This window comes from Lithobates pipiens, unplaced genomic scaffold (genome assembly GCF_037356315.1).
Source record: "Lithobates pipiens isolate NorthernLeopardFrog02 unplaced genomic scaffold, aLitPip1_a1.2 Scaffold_19, whole genome shotgun sequence".
NCBI lineage: Eukaryota > Metazoa > Chordata > Amphibia > Anura > Ranidae > Lithobates > Lithobates pipiens.
This window is the reverse complement of record NW_027507764.1, coordinates 370,076,312-370,089,523: the sequence shown is the minus strand read 5'-3', so window position 1 is coordinate 370,089,523 and position 13,212 is coordinate 370,076,312. Positions and strand designations below refer to the sequence as shown.

Here is a 13,212-nt window from a genome sequence, read left to right as displayed (position 1 = left end):
CAATCCAATGGTACCATCAACGTCATTAAAGAGACTCTAAAAATGAGAAACAATGGCTTAGATTTAACAGTAATAGTTGTGATCCTTCAGGCGCTGCTCCATTGATTTTCCCCTTGCACATTCAACACACCATGTCGCCCCCTTGTCACCACCTCTATTCAGTGAATGTTTTTTTTCAATGAGTAGAAGACATTCTCTAATTGGAAAGTTGAGATTGTGACATCATCTGCCCCTCCTCTCCGCCTTGTCCATTCAGTGTGCCTTGTATTTATTAAAAAAATACAAGGTGTCTCTATTTTGGTGTCTCTGTTACTGTTATGTGCTACTTACTGAAAGTTTCATATTATTTTAGAATATCTTGTACTGAAAATTGACCTTTTATAGATTGTGACGGTGCTGGGCTCTGCCACTGTGGAAAAAGAGGTAAAAGTCACACAGAGTTCTCATGACTACAAATTGAGGTGCTGATGTAAGTGGAGAAAATTGGTCTTTCAATTTTCCATGGATTTTGTAATTCCTGAAATGGGTTCCTCTGGGTTCCTTTGAATCCTCTGGAGTCCAGAGGATTCAAACAGGCTTGGGAGGTACAAAGCTTGTAACCCTTTGTCCAGAGTTTAATGGAGACCTGCAGACTGTGTGTGTAGGGTTTCACAGCCTAAGGGTCTGCCCTTTGTTCAGAGCTTCACCTGGGAGACAGAGGCCAAGGAGTGGGCCAGTGCAGTAGGGAGCAGCAAGTGCACATGTGCACTGACCAGGCTGACAACTGGAGTTACAGTGGCCGCAGAAGCTGTTGTGTTCTGGAGTGACAGTTTACATCTTAGGCTGGGAGATGTGTAGCTGAGGTGAGCTACTTTATAGTCAGGAGGCTGTTTTTACTTTGAATGAGGTATGAAGCAGATGTGAGGAACTTTACTTTATTTGTAAAATAAAAGTGGGCCAACAAGCCCTAAAACCATATTTCTTGTTTGAACTGAATTCATTGGTAAGCACTACACTTGAGTGAAACTAATGTCTACTTCTGTGATTTACAGCTTCCAGGGGCATTGGCCCATAGTTACTTTGGTCCAAGCCAAACCAATGTACAGTAACTATGTATAACCCCTTCCCGCCGAGCGTACGCAGATGTGCGTATTCGGCTTCCAGGGGTTATACCGGGATGATGCCCGCACCTGCAGGCATCATCCCAGTACCATTTTTTACAGCGGGCGATTGGCTATTCAGCCATAACAACCGAAGTGGCTAAAAAGCGCTCAGCTGTTATGCCGGAGGAGCGGGATGGGATGTCCCCCCTCCCGCCGCTGTTACCGATGCTCCCGCTCAATCGGGAGCACCGATTCACGAACTGATGCCTCCGGCTGCTGGGGAGGAACTGGAATGAAGCCATAAAGGCTTCATTCCAGTCTCCTAATAGTAAACACGGAAGCGACGTCATGACGTCACTTCCAGTTTACTCGGCTGCCAATGGCGCTGGTTTTAAAAAAATATACAGTATTCAGAATCGCCATTTTCAGCGATCTGAATACTTTGAAGTGTAAAGGAGGGATTGGGGGCCTTTTAGACCCCCAATCCCTCCATAAAGAGTACCTGTCACCACCTATTACTGTCACAAGGGATGTTTACATTCCTTGTGACAGCAATAAAAGTGATCAAATTTAATTTTTTTAAAAAACAATTTATTCATTTTAAAATAAATACAAAAAAAAAATTTTTTAAAGTGCCTGCCGTCCCTGCGAGCTCGCAAAGTGAAGAAAACGCATACGGAAGTCGCGCCCGCATATGTAAACGGTGTTCAAATCACACATGTGAGGTATCTCCATGAATGTCAGAGCGAGAGCAATAATTCTAGCACAACCTCCTCTGTAACGCTAACCTGGTAACCGTAAAAAAAATGTAAAGCGTCGCCTATTGAGATTTTTAGGTACTGTACTTTGTCGCCATTCCACGAGTGCGTGCAATTATAAAGTGTAACATGTTTGGTATCTATTTACTCAGCGTAACATTATCTTTCACATTATGCAAAAAAAATGGGCTAATTTTCAACTTAAAGTTTTATTGAAATTTTCTTACTTAAGATACAAGATATGTCAGTACAGAAACACACAAAAAAAAGAGCAAATACACGCCATTACAGTGATAAACACGTAGGTCGATAAAGAATATAGAAAAAGCAATATCATGTTGCGCTACTACTGGTAACGTGCTACTGAACAAGGAAGTCCATGCTAGAATAGCAACAACGGAAGATTCGATGGAAGGAATAGGTGGCTATCATAGCGAATTTTACAATGCGTTGTGTTTGTCAAACATACAACATTAAGAAATGTCTGTGTTCGTCAATTAAACTTATGGTGTAAAACAATAAAAGTACAATATAAACCAGAAAACAGAACAGATCCGACCACTGGGTTGTGTTGAGATCCAGGTCATATGAGTTGCTTACTCCGCGGATCTTTAATCCACGGTTCCCAGTCCCTGAGAAACTTAGTCGTGGTAAGGTGAGCTTTAGAGAAGTTGTATTCCATAATAAAGTTGGTGTTCAAGATTGGCAGTACATCTTGGAGGACCGGTGGGTCAGGGTTTTTCCATTTGCGAGCAATCGCCAGTCTCGCAGCAATTAGAACGTGGGTGGACACTGTGTGGAATTTCTTGGGCCAAGATGGAATTGATAGTCCAAAAAGGAGATCCATAGGAGAGATAGGCAAAGTGTTACCGACCAATGATTGGAGAACAGCTTGGATTTGTGACCACCATATATGATAACAGGATCCTATGGATCCACATCCCCTCCAACAGAGAGGTGATGTATTCGGGAACATCTTGGCCAACCTGTCGGGCGTATAGTACCAATGATGGAAAAGTTTTTGTATCGACTCCCAGTGAGTTGCACTCTTTGATAGTTTAGCAGGTAGCAGTAGAGCGTGATGCCATGCTTCTGGAGATGAGTTTGACGGAGCGTGCGCATCCCATCGGAGGATTAGCGGTTGGGTTGCATTTTTTGAGGATCGAGATAGTTCTTTGTAGAAATACGAGATGCCCTTGCAAATATGGTTCTTCATATTGAAATATACGAGCGTATTGCGCAAAGTTCCAGATTGGTCCGACCAATCAATTTTGTTGAATAGAGATCTAATCCTCAGGTACATGTAAAAAGATTTGGGAGAGATGTTGTAGGAGATTTGTAATGTAGCGAAAGATTTCAGTTGTGAACCCGAGAAAAATTTTCCGAGGTCCGAGATACCAGCCTCAATCCACGGTTGAAGTGGAAGATCAGGGAGGACCAACTTGAGCGATTGGGTAGGTATAAACGGCAGCATAGAGTGGGGTATGCCACCTGACAGTTGGGGCAGAGAGGTCCAGACTCTCAGGGAGGCAGAAATAGTGCTTAGAGGGTAATGCTCTATTCCGGGTGTCAGAAGTGAGGCAGCTAGGATTAATTTAGGTTCGGCAGGAAGCATTGTTGCTTCTATCTGTGCCCAGTTAGATGGGGTAGACCTGTCCCACCAAAGTTTAAGTTGGTCTAAAAGGACTGCTTTATAATAAAGGACAACGTTTGGGGTACCTAAACCTCCCAAACTTGTTGAGGTCATCAGGTGTTGTTTCTTGATCCTAGGCTTTTTGTGTTGCCAGATAAAAGCATGGAAAAGGGATTGAAGAGACTTCAGATGTGTTGGAAGGAATGGCACCGGTAAAGTACGAAAGATATATAAAACATGAGGTAGCAAAAACATTTTGACCAGAGCAATTCTACCAGCCCATGATACAAATGGGTGGTGCAGTTCTTGTGATAGTTTATGAAGCTTCTCTACGAGGGCCGAAAAATTAGTTTGCACCAGAAGTTTGCTAGATGCTGTCAGATGGATTCCTAAGTAGGTCAAAGTGTTGTTTTTGGACCAGGAAAAGGGAGAAGAGGCAGATATTCTTTGGATAGTCGGTTTGTCTATGCCTAATGCTAACATTAAGGATTTGCTGTGGTTCACTTTGTATAAAGATATTGCACTGAACCGGTCTAGAGTTTGGGTCACAGCAGACAGTGAGCGATGTGGGTCAGAGAGCGATATGATCACGTCGTCTGCATATAAGCCTATTTTATGTTCTGTTGATCCTATAGTGATGCCTGAGATTTCGGGGTCAGAACGGATGTGTTGGGCTAACGGTTCCATAACCATGGCGAAAATCAGGGGTGAGAGAGGACACCCCTGTCGCGTTCCGTTAGTAATATAAAAGGGGTCCGATAGGACTCCCGATGTCCAAACTCTTGCGCTAGGGTTTGTGTAGAGACATAAAATGGCGTTCAGAAGCGTGCCAGAGATACCAAATTTTTGTAGTACGGCTTCTAAATATTTCCAATGTACCCTATCAAACGCCTTCTCTGCGTCTAGAGAGAGAAGCAGAGAAGGCGTTTTGGAGTGTTCTGCCCACTGGATAATATCTATAAAGCGGCGAGTGCCATCTGAGGTCTGCCTGCCAGGGATGAAGCCCACCTGATCAATGTGGATCAGTTGGGTCATCACCGTAGATATACGGAGAGCTATTAGTTTAGCATAGATCTTAGTGTCCGTATTCAGGAGCGATATGGGTCTGAAATTCCCTGGCGAGTCTGCGGGTTTACCTGGTTTGGGTAAGGTTACAATGAGGGCTTCTAGACATTCCTTCGGCATTGTTCCCGAGGAAGCGTACTGATTGAATGTAGCGCATAGGTGGGGGGCAAGGAGGTCAGAAAAGTGCTTATAGTATTCATTGACGAATCCGTCGGGGCCCGGCGCTTTGTGTAAGGGGAGGGATTTGATAGCGGTCTGGATCTCAGGAATCGTGAAAGGGGCAGACAGGTCTAGTAGTTGAGTCGGGGTCAAGGAAGGCAGGTGTATTGAGGATAAGAAGGAGTCTATAGCGGTAGGGTCAATTGGAGGGTTTGGCATCGTCTTTTGAAGATTGTAGAGATCGGAGTAAAAGGATGCAAATGTATTGGCTATGTCCAAGGGGCTAGTCATGCGTACCCCCTTGGGATTTAGAAGGTATGGGATTTTCGATTTACGCTGTTGTTGTTTGACCTGTTTAGCTAGGAAGGCTCCTGATTTATTACTGTAGGCATAAGTTTTCAGTTTTAATCTTTTGATATAATAGTCAAATTTGTGGTTGAGTAGTTCAGTAAGTTCCCTTCTTCGTACACATAGGGAGTCTAACACTATTTTAGTGGGACTGTCTTTATGGGTCCTTTCTAATGATTTGATCTGCTGAAGGATTTTATCCACTGCTGCAGAACGTTTCTTGCGTTCTTGGGCTCCCAATTTTATAAAGAGCCCCCGTAGAGAAGCCTTGTGAGCCAACCAGACTATAGCCTGATTGGCTACTGATGCACAATTGTGTTCAAAGTAACTCTCAATCTCGGATTTTATGACATGTTCATATGATTGGTTAGTGAGCAGAGATGAGTTCATCCGCCAAATAGAGTGATTAGTGGGGCAGGCCTGAGGAAACAGGATCAATGAGATTGGTGCATGGTCTGACCATGTGATAGTGCCAATCTGGGAGTCTGCGGAAGCCAATAGTGCTTTTTTGTTCGTTAGAAAGAGATCAATCCGAGAGTAAGAATTACCAGGATGGGAATAGAAGGTGTAGTCGCGCTCAACATCGTGTGCACATCTCCATGGGTCATATAGGTTCCCAGAGTCCATAAACGCGGAAAGAGCAGAGGTTTCTTTCCTTCCGGGGTTGGTGGAATCTAGTAATGGGTCTGGAATGGCATTGAAGTCTCCACAAAGAACAAGGGAGTCAGGGTCGAGCAGGTGTAATTTGGCCTTTAGTTGTTTATAGAATTTTTTCTGGGAGGTATTGGGTGCATAGACATTCACCAGTGTTATTTGGTGACTGTCTATCGTAGCCGTCAATATTATATATCTACCATCCTCGTCTGAGTCGACGTGATGCGGGACAAAGATCAGATTGGATTTGATGGCTATCATCACTCCGCATCTTTTTTTCTGGCTATGATTAGAGAAGAAGTAGTGGGAATAATTATTGTGTGAACATTTGGGAGGGTTAGATTTTAGAAAGTGTGTTTCTTGCACACAAAGTATATCAGCTTGTTGTTTGCAAGCTTCTTTCCAAAGGAGGTTTCTTTTAAAAGGGGAATTGAGTCCTTTGACATTGGGATACTATCTTGAGTGGCATGATGGTAAAGTAGTTCGAGCTGTGCACAGACGTCGAGCGCGGCCACAAGAGATAGAGAACAAAATAATATACTGTGTAGTTATGACAACTGTTCAGGTTAATATATATACTTCACCAACTGTGAACCTCGGCCTGCAAACCAGAACAGGACGAGGGTCACAGCACGGTCTACTGCTGGATTTATGCAATAAGGAAACGAGTCTCAGGGACCAGGTGATGTGTCACAAAGAGACAAATACTAGTGGGTCAATAATAAAGCAGTTGCAAACAAATTAACAATAACAGAAAAAAAAAAAAATAAGAACAAATAAGAACAGAAGTGCTGTAACTAAAATATCTGAATTTGCGCACTATTATGAACAAAAAAGGAGGAAGTATACAGCAGTGTGCGTAGCACACTTTCTCTCGTCGGGGGTGTGAAACTTAACTGTCGCCCTGGCAGGCCTGCGCGTGCAAAGGGCGCTGTTGAACCGTATAAGACATCAGACTTTATCCCGGCCATTTGAAGGGCGTCGGGGTGGATATGCCAATCCGGCAGAGTGCTTCTCCTGCACTTGTGGTTTCGTGCGAATGGGGAGTAGGCCCCAGTTAGTTCGTTTTTTATAGCCATCTTTGGGAGACAGAATCGGTACCAATTTTTGTTGGTATGTGACTAATAATTTAGTCGGGTAACCCCATTTGTATGCAATATTGTGTTCCTGGAGTAGGGATGTGACCGGTGAGAATGATCTGCGGAGTTCCATGGTGGCGGGAGACAGATCCGCAAAAAGGGCCAGTTTGCTGTAGGGAGCTGGGAGAGGTCGCAGATTCCTGGCTGTGCGAAGTAGCTGTTCTTTAATGTGGTAAAAGTGAATCCTGGCCAGGACGTCATGGGGTGTGTCAGCTGGAAGATGGTCAGGTTTAGCAATTCTATGTGCTCGGTCAATGATCAGATCATGGGGTGTGAGATTAGGGAGCAGGGTGAGTAAGAGTTGTTGGAGGTAGTTTGGCAAGTCAGTGGGTAGTACGGCTTCAGGGATCCCCCTAAATTTTATGTTGTTACGTCTGGACCTGTCTTCGAGGTCTGCGAGCTTTAATTTAATTTTCTGAATTTCTTCCGTGTGGTGTTCGTGAGCATCAAGAAGTTCATTGTGAGCTTTACTCATATCAGAAACGTGCTCATCCGTTATGTCTGCTCTGTCCTCCAGACATTCCAGTCGGTCATGCACTTGGGATAGGGAGAGCTGTAGTTCCCTGTGGAGGTCTTTCTGCAGGGTGAGTAACATGGATTTGAGCATGCACTCAGACACAGGATTATCAGTCACAGGTATGGTGGCCAGGGTAGACAAAGGGGCTGTTGCAGCGAGAGCAGAGCCAGGGTCAGTGCCATGATGCTTTTTAGCCATATGAGCTTTGTGGGGAGAGTTGCATGGGGAGGAGGCCAGTCTCTTACCTCTCTCCTGCGGTACATCCCCTGTGTGACTTGATGGAGGAAGGCTATCCATCTCCTCTGTGTCCTCTCTGTTGCTGCGGGCTAGCGTTGATTGTGCAGGAGGCGCAGGCTGCGGGGAGGCTTGTGCGGATCTGTGAGGCGCAGGGCCTGTGTCACTGCCAGCCCGATCGGCGCCATCTTGGCTGGATTGATGATCCATGCGGCCGAAGAACTCGGTCACCCGGCGCGGCTGCGGAGGTGGATGGCGGCGTCCGGGCATGCCGCTGTGTGTCCCTCAACTCCCCTCTCTCTGGCGAACGAGAGAGAGAAGGTTCGTTGCTGGTCTGTCGCTTCGTAGGCCTGCCGTGGAGCGGAGCTCAGATCTCAGGCGGCCATCTCGCTCCGCGGCTAGCCACGCCCCCCCAAAAATGGGCTAATTTTACTGCTTCTTTTTTTTTAATTCATGAAAGTGTCCCTTTTCCCAAAAAGTTGCGTTTAAAACACCACTGCGCAAATACTATGTGACATAAAATATTGTAACAATCGCCGTTTTATTCTCTAGAGTCTCTGCTAAAAATATATATATAATGTTTGGGGGTTCCAAGTAATTTTCTAGCAAAAAATATGGATTTTAACTTGTAAACACCAAATGCCAAAAATAGGCTTAGTCATGAAAGGGATAAAACATCCATACCTGGGATTCTTCTCTAAATTTGTAAATGAAAAAATATAGAGCCTGAACATGTTGTGCTAGTAGCTGCATCTTTTTGGTGGAACAAGACACTTTATTTATTGACCTTATTATTTTGTTTGAACGATCTACAAGAAACTGCTTAATTTCATTAAAACGAAGAGGGACACATGCTTTTTGATATTTTTGCTAAAAGCAAACCATTATACAGGCATACCCCACTTTTAAGTACACAATGGGGTTTATTTACTAAAGCTGGAAAGTGCAAGATAAGGCTCACTTCTACATAGAAACCAATGAGCTGCCATATTTTATTACCAAAGCTTATTGAGTTTCTATGCAGAAGTGAGCCTGATTTTCCACTTTCCAGGTTTAGTAAATAAACCCCATTGTGTACTTAAAGTGGAGGGCCACCCTGAAAACACTTTTCACCTTATCCTCTCCCTTTTAATGTCCTAAAAATCATTCTGTAAAAAAAAAAATTTTCACTTACCTGGAACACCCTGTTGCTATGCAGAAGACCTAATCTGCCTTGTTCCTCCTCCGCGGTGGTGTTTTTCTCTTCCTTAGCTGCAGTGCTTCATGGGAAATGAGTGTCATCGTTTCCCATGAGTCTGTGGGCTGGACTGTGCTGAAAACACACGAGATTTGCAGGCAGGAAATGACCCGATTTGAGGCAGACAGCAGCGCCATTTTTAAGAAGGGAACAAAGCCTTTATTGCCAGAACACACGTGGATGTCCTGGGGAGAGCATCTGACCAGATAGGAGAGAAGATCAGTCGGGATTCAAGCAGCTAATTCACCTAGAAGATTTACCCAGAACAGGTAAGTGTTTGTAATAATGAAATGTAGGTCTAAATGTGCTCACTGTGTGTATACATGTCTTGTATAGGTTTCATTTGGATTGTTCCTTCTTTGTTATTTGTAATGTCATTTTATTTTTTATTTTTTTGTCTTCCATTTCTTTCTGCTGTGTGTTAGCATGTATTTTCTCTTTTCTTTGATTAATAGATGTCCTGTTTTGAATTTTTATTTTTCTGCTTGTATATGTAGTATGTCTTTGCAATGCAATTGACTGTTCTAAAAATATATGCAATTATAATGTGTTTATTATTTTTTCTTAATTTTTTTTTTTTTTTTTGTAGTGATATATTTTGTTCTGACCGTCCTGAATATTTTTTCTATAATTGTTATAATTCCATCTTTACTCTCTATACCCTGGTATGTCTACAAAAACGATTGGGGGGGGGGGGTTGTGGTGGTGTGTTTTTTATTTTTTCATCCTCTCCTCTCCACCATTTTGTCCTGTAGTTTCTCCTGTCCTCACTCCTCCGTCCTGCTCTGTCTTCCTCCCTGCTCCTGTTTTACTAAGCCAACAACTACTTACTACTTACTACTACACCTCCCTCCTCCCCTCCTCCATCCTTGTCCTCCCTCCTCCCTCCTCACTCCTCAGTTCCTGTCATTCCTCATTCGTCAGTCCTCTGTCCTTGTCGTCACTCCTCTGTCCTTGTCGTCATTCCTCTGTCCTTGTCGTCATTCCTCTGTCCTTGTCGTCATTCCTCTGTCCTTGTCGTCATTCCTCTGTCCTTGTCATTCCTCAGTCCTTGTCATTCCTCACTCCTCTGTCCTTGTCGTCATTCCTCTGTCCTTGTCCTCCCTCCTCAGTCCTTGTCAGTCCTCATTCCTCACTCCTCACTCCTTGTCCTCATTCCTCACTCCTTGTCCTCATTCCTCACTCCTCACTTCTTGTCCTCATTCCTCCTAATTCCTCAGTCCTTGTCCTCATTCCTCCTCATTCCTCAGTCCTAATTCCTCAGTCCTTGTCCTCAGTCCTCAGTCCTTGTCCTCCTCATTCCTCCTAATTCCTCAGTCCTTGTCCTCATTCCTCAGTCCTAATTCCTCAGTCCTTGTCCTCAGTCCTCAGTCCTTGTCCTCCCTCCTCCTCCTCATTCCTCAGTCCTTGTCCTCCCTCCTCCTCCTCATTCCTCAGTCCTTGTCCTCCCTCCCTCCTATTCATCCTTACTTTATCCACCAACCTCATCTATACTTCTATTCATAACACTTAGACCCCTTTCACACCAGGGCGTTTTGCAGGCGCTATAGCGTTAGAAATAGCGCCTGCAATCCGCCCTAAAGAAGCTGCCCCATTATGTGTAGTGTGAAAGCCCCGAGGGCTTTCACACTACAGCGGTGCGCTGGCAGGATGTCAGAAAAAAGTCCTGCCAGCAGCTTCTTTGGAGCAGTGAAGGAGCGGTGTGTTTACCGCTCCTCCACCGCTGCTCCCCATTCAAATCAATGGGGCAGCGCTGTAATGCCGCCGGCAAAACGCCGCTATTGCCGGCGGTTTTAACCCTTTCGCGCCCGCTAGCGGGGGGTAAAAGCGCCCCGCTAGCGGCTGAAATGCGCCGCAAATCTGGCGGTAAAACGCCGCTAAAAATAGCGGCGTTTTACCGCCGACGCCATCAGCGGTGTGGTGTGAAAGGGGTCTTAAGCAACCTCCACTCCTTTCCAAATATATAACGATAACTTTTTTTTTTTTTATTGTTTTTCGTAGATCCAAATTCCATCTGTCCAAAGCGATTGATTGACTTTCATCGACATCTTTTATTGCAGGTATGTTAAACTTTCAGTGCAATTAAATAAACTGTGACATTATCTTAAAATCTGATTAATGCAATTTACAAAAAAGATATGTGTGTGTGTATTTGTTTTAATTTTTTTTTTGGTTAAATTTATTTATCTAATGTTTTTATTACCGTATATACTCGAGTATAAGCCGAGATTTTCAGCCTCTTTTTTGAGGCTGAAAGTGCCCCCCTCGGCTTATACTCGAGTCATCGCTGTCTGCCCGCTCGATCAGCGTGTCGAGCAGACAGACAGCGGCCATTCTATAATTCAAAAGCCGCGCCTCCGGCTCCGCCTTCGCCTGTGATAGGCGGAACACTGAATTTCCCAGCAGCCTGTGTTCCGCCTATCACGGGCATCGTCTCATCCTCGTACTACGGACGAGGATGATACGATGTCCGTGATAGGCGGAACACAGGCTGCTGGGAAATTCAGTGTTCCGCCTATCACAGGCGAAGGAGGAGGCGCGGCTTTTGAATTTTACAATGGCCGCCGACGAAGAGGGCACGGGACGGAGGCAAGGCAAGGCACGGCACGGGACGGGACGGGACGAAGGCAAGGCACGACACGGGACGGAGGCAAGGCACGGCGGCAAGGCACGGGACGGAGGCTCGGGACAAAGGCTCGGGACACAGGTAGGCTGGACACACACACACACACACACACACACACACACACACACACACACACACACACACACACACACACACACACACACACACGGATGGATGGATGGAGACACACACACACACAGGGATGGATGGATACACACACACACAGGGATGGATGGATGGATGGAGACACACACACACAGGGATGGATGGATGGATGGATGGAGACACACACACACAGGGATGGATGGATGGAGACACACACACACACAGGGATGGATGGACGGACACACAGGGATGGACGGACACACAGGGATGGACGGACACACAGGGATGGACGGACACACAGGGATGGACGGACACACACACAGGGATGGACAGGCATGTCTCACCCTCGGCTTATACACGAGTCAATAAGTTTGCCAGTTTTTTTGGGGGTAAATTGGGGGCCTCGGCTTATATTCGGGTCGGCCTATACTCGAGTATATACGGTATATTTATTAATGCATTATTTATTTATTTTTATTCCATAGATTTGAAGAGACAAGTGGATTTGATTTATTTCAAAACCATGCCTGAAAAATTCAAGTTTAATACATTGGTTTGATTTATTAATTCTGTATCCTAATTTTTTATTTTGGGGGGGGGGGCGGAGTTGTGTGTCTCTTTTTCTCACTCGCTCTTCTCTTCTCCTCGCTTGCTCTTCTCGCTCGCTCTTCACTCACTCGCTCACTCTTCTCTGTTTCTCTCTCACTCTTCATTCGCTCACTCTTCTCTGTTTCTCGCTGACTCTATGTTCGCTCTTCACTTGCACGCTCTTCTGTCGCTCGCTCTTCTCTGTTACTCGCTGACTCTTCACTCGCTGACTCTTCACTCGCTAACTCTTCACTCTTCTCTGTTTCTCACTGACTCTTCTCTCGCTCGCTCTTTGCTCGTTCTTCTGTTTCTCACTCGCTCTTCACTGGCTCTCTCTTCTCTGTTTCTCGCTCACTCTTCACTCGCTCACTTTTCTGTTGCTCTCGCGCTCTTTGCTCTCGCGCTCTTTGCTCTCGCGCTCTTTGCTCTCGCGCTCTTTGCTCTCCAGCTCTTTGCTCGCTCTTGCTCTTTGCGCTTTCTCTCTCTCGCTCTTTTCTCTCTTTCGCTCTCGCTCTTTTCGCTCTCTCTCGCTCTTTTCTCTCGCTCTCGCTCTTTGCTCTTTTTCTCGCTCTTTGCTCTTTTTCTCGCTCTTTGCTCTTTTTCTCGCTCTTTGCTCTTTTTCTCGCTCTCGCTCTTTTTCGCTCTTTTTCTTGCTCTCGCTCTTTTCTCTTTTTCGCTCTTGCTCTCGCTCTTTTCTCTTTTTCGCTCTTGCTCTCGCTCTTTTTTCTCTTTTTCGCTCTTGCTCTCGCTCTTTTTTCTCTTTTTCGCTCTTGCTCTCGCTCTTTTTTCTCTTTTTCGCTCTTGCTCTCGCTCTTTTTTTCTCGTGCTCGCTCGTTTCGCTCTCTCTCGCGCGCTCTCTCTCTCTCTCGTTCCTCTCGCTCGCTCTTTTCTCGCTCGCTTACTCTTTTCTTTCTCGCTAGCTCTTTTCTCTCTTGCTCACTGCTCACTGTTGTGTTTTCTTTTTTATTTCTGCCTCTCTCGCTTCCTCTTTTCTTGCTCGCTCTTCACTAGCTGTCTTCACTATTTCTCTCTTTCTCTCAAATTAGGGTCTAAATAGAATTTTTTTT

General features: G+C 45.1%; 1 long non-coding RNA gene across 1 annotated transcript; it reads left to right on the top strand.

The window, feature by feature from the left end:
* The first annotated feature begins 8,671 nt into the window (after positions 1-8,671).
* On the top strand, positions 8,672-12,219 carry LOC143996949 (uncharacterized). Its single transcript, XR_013277631.1, has 3 exons — positions 8,672-9,095; positions 10,828-10,886; positions 12,043-12,219. It is a non-coding gene; the product is annotated as an uncharacterized LOC143996949 (long non-coding RNA).
* Positions 12,220-13,212: the final 993 nt, after the last annotated feature.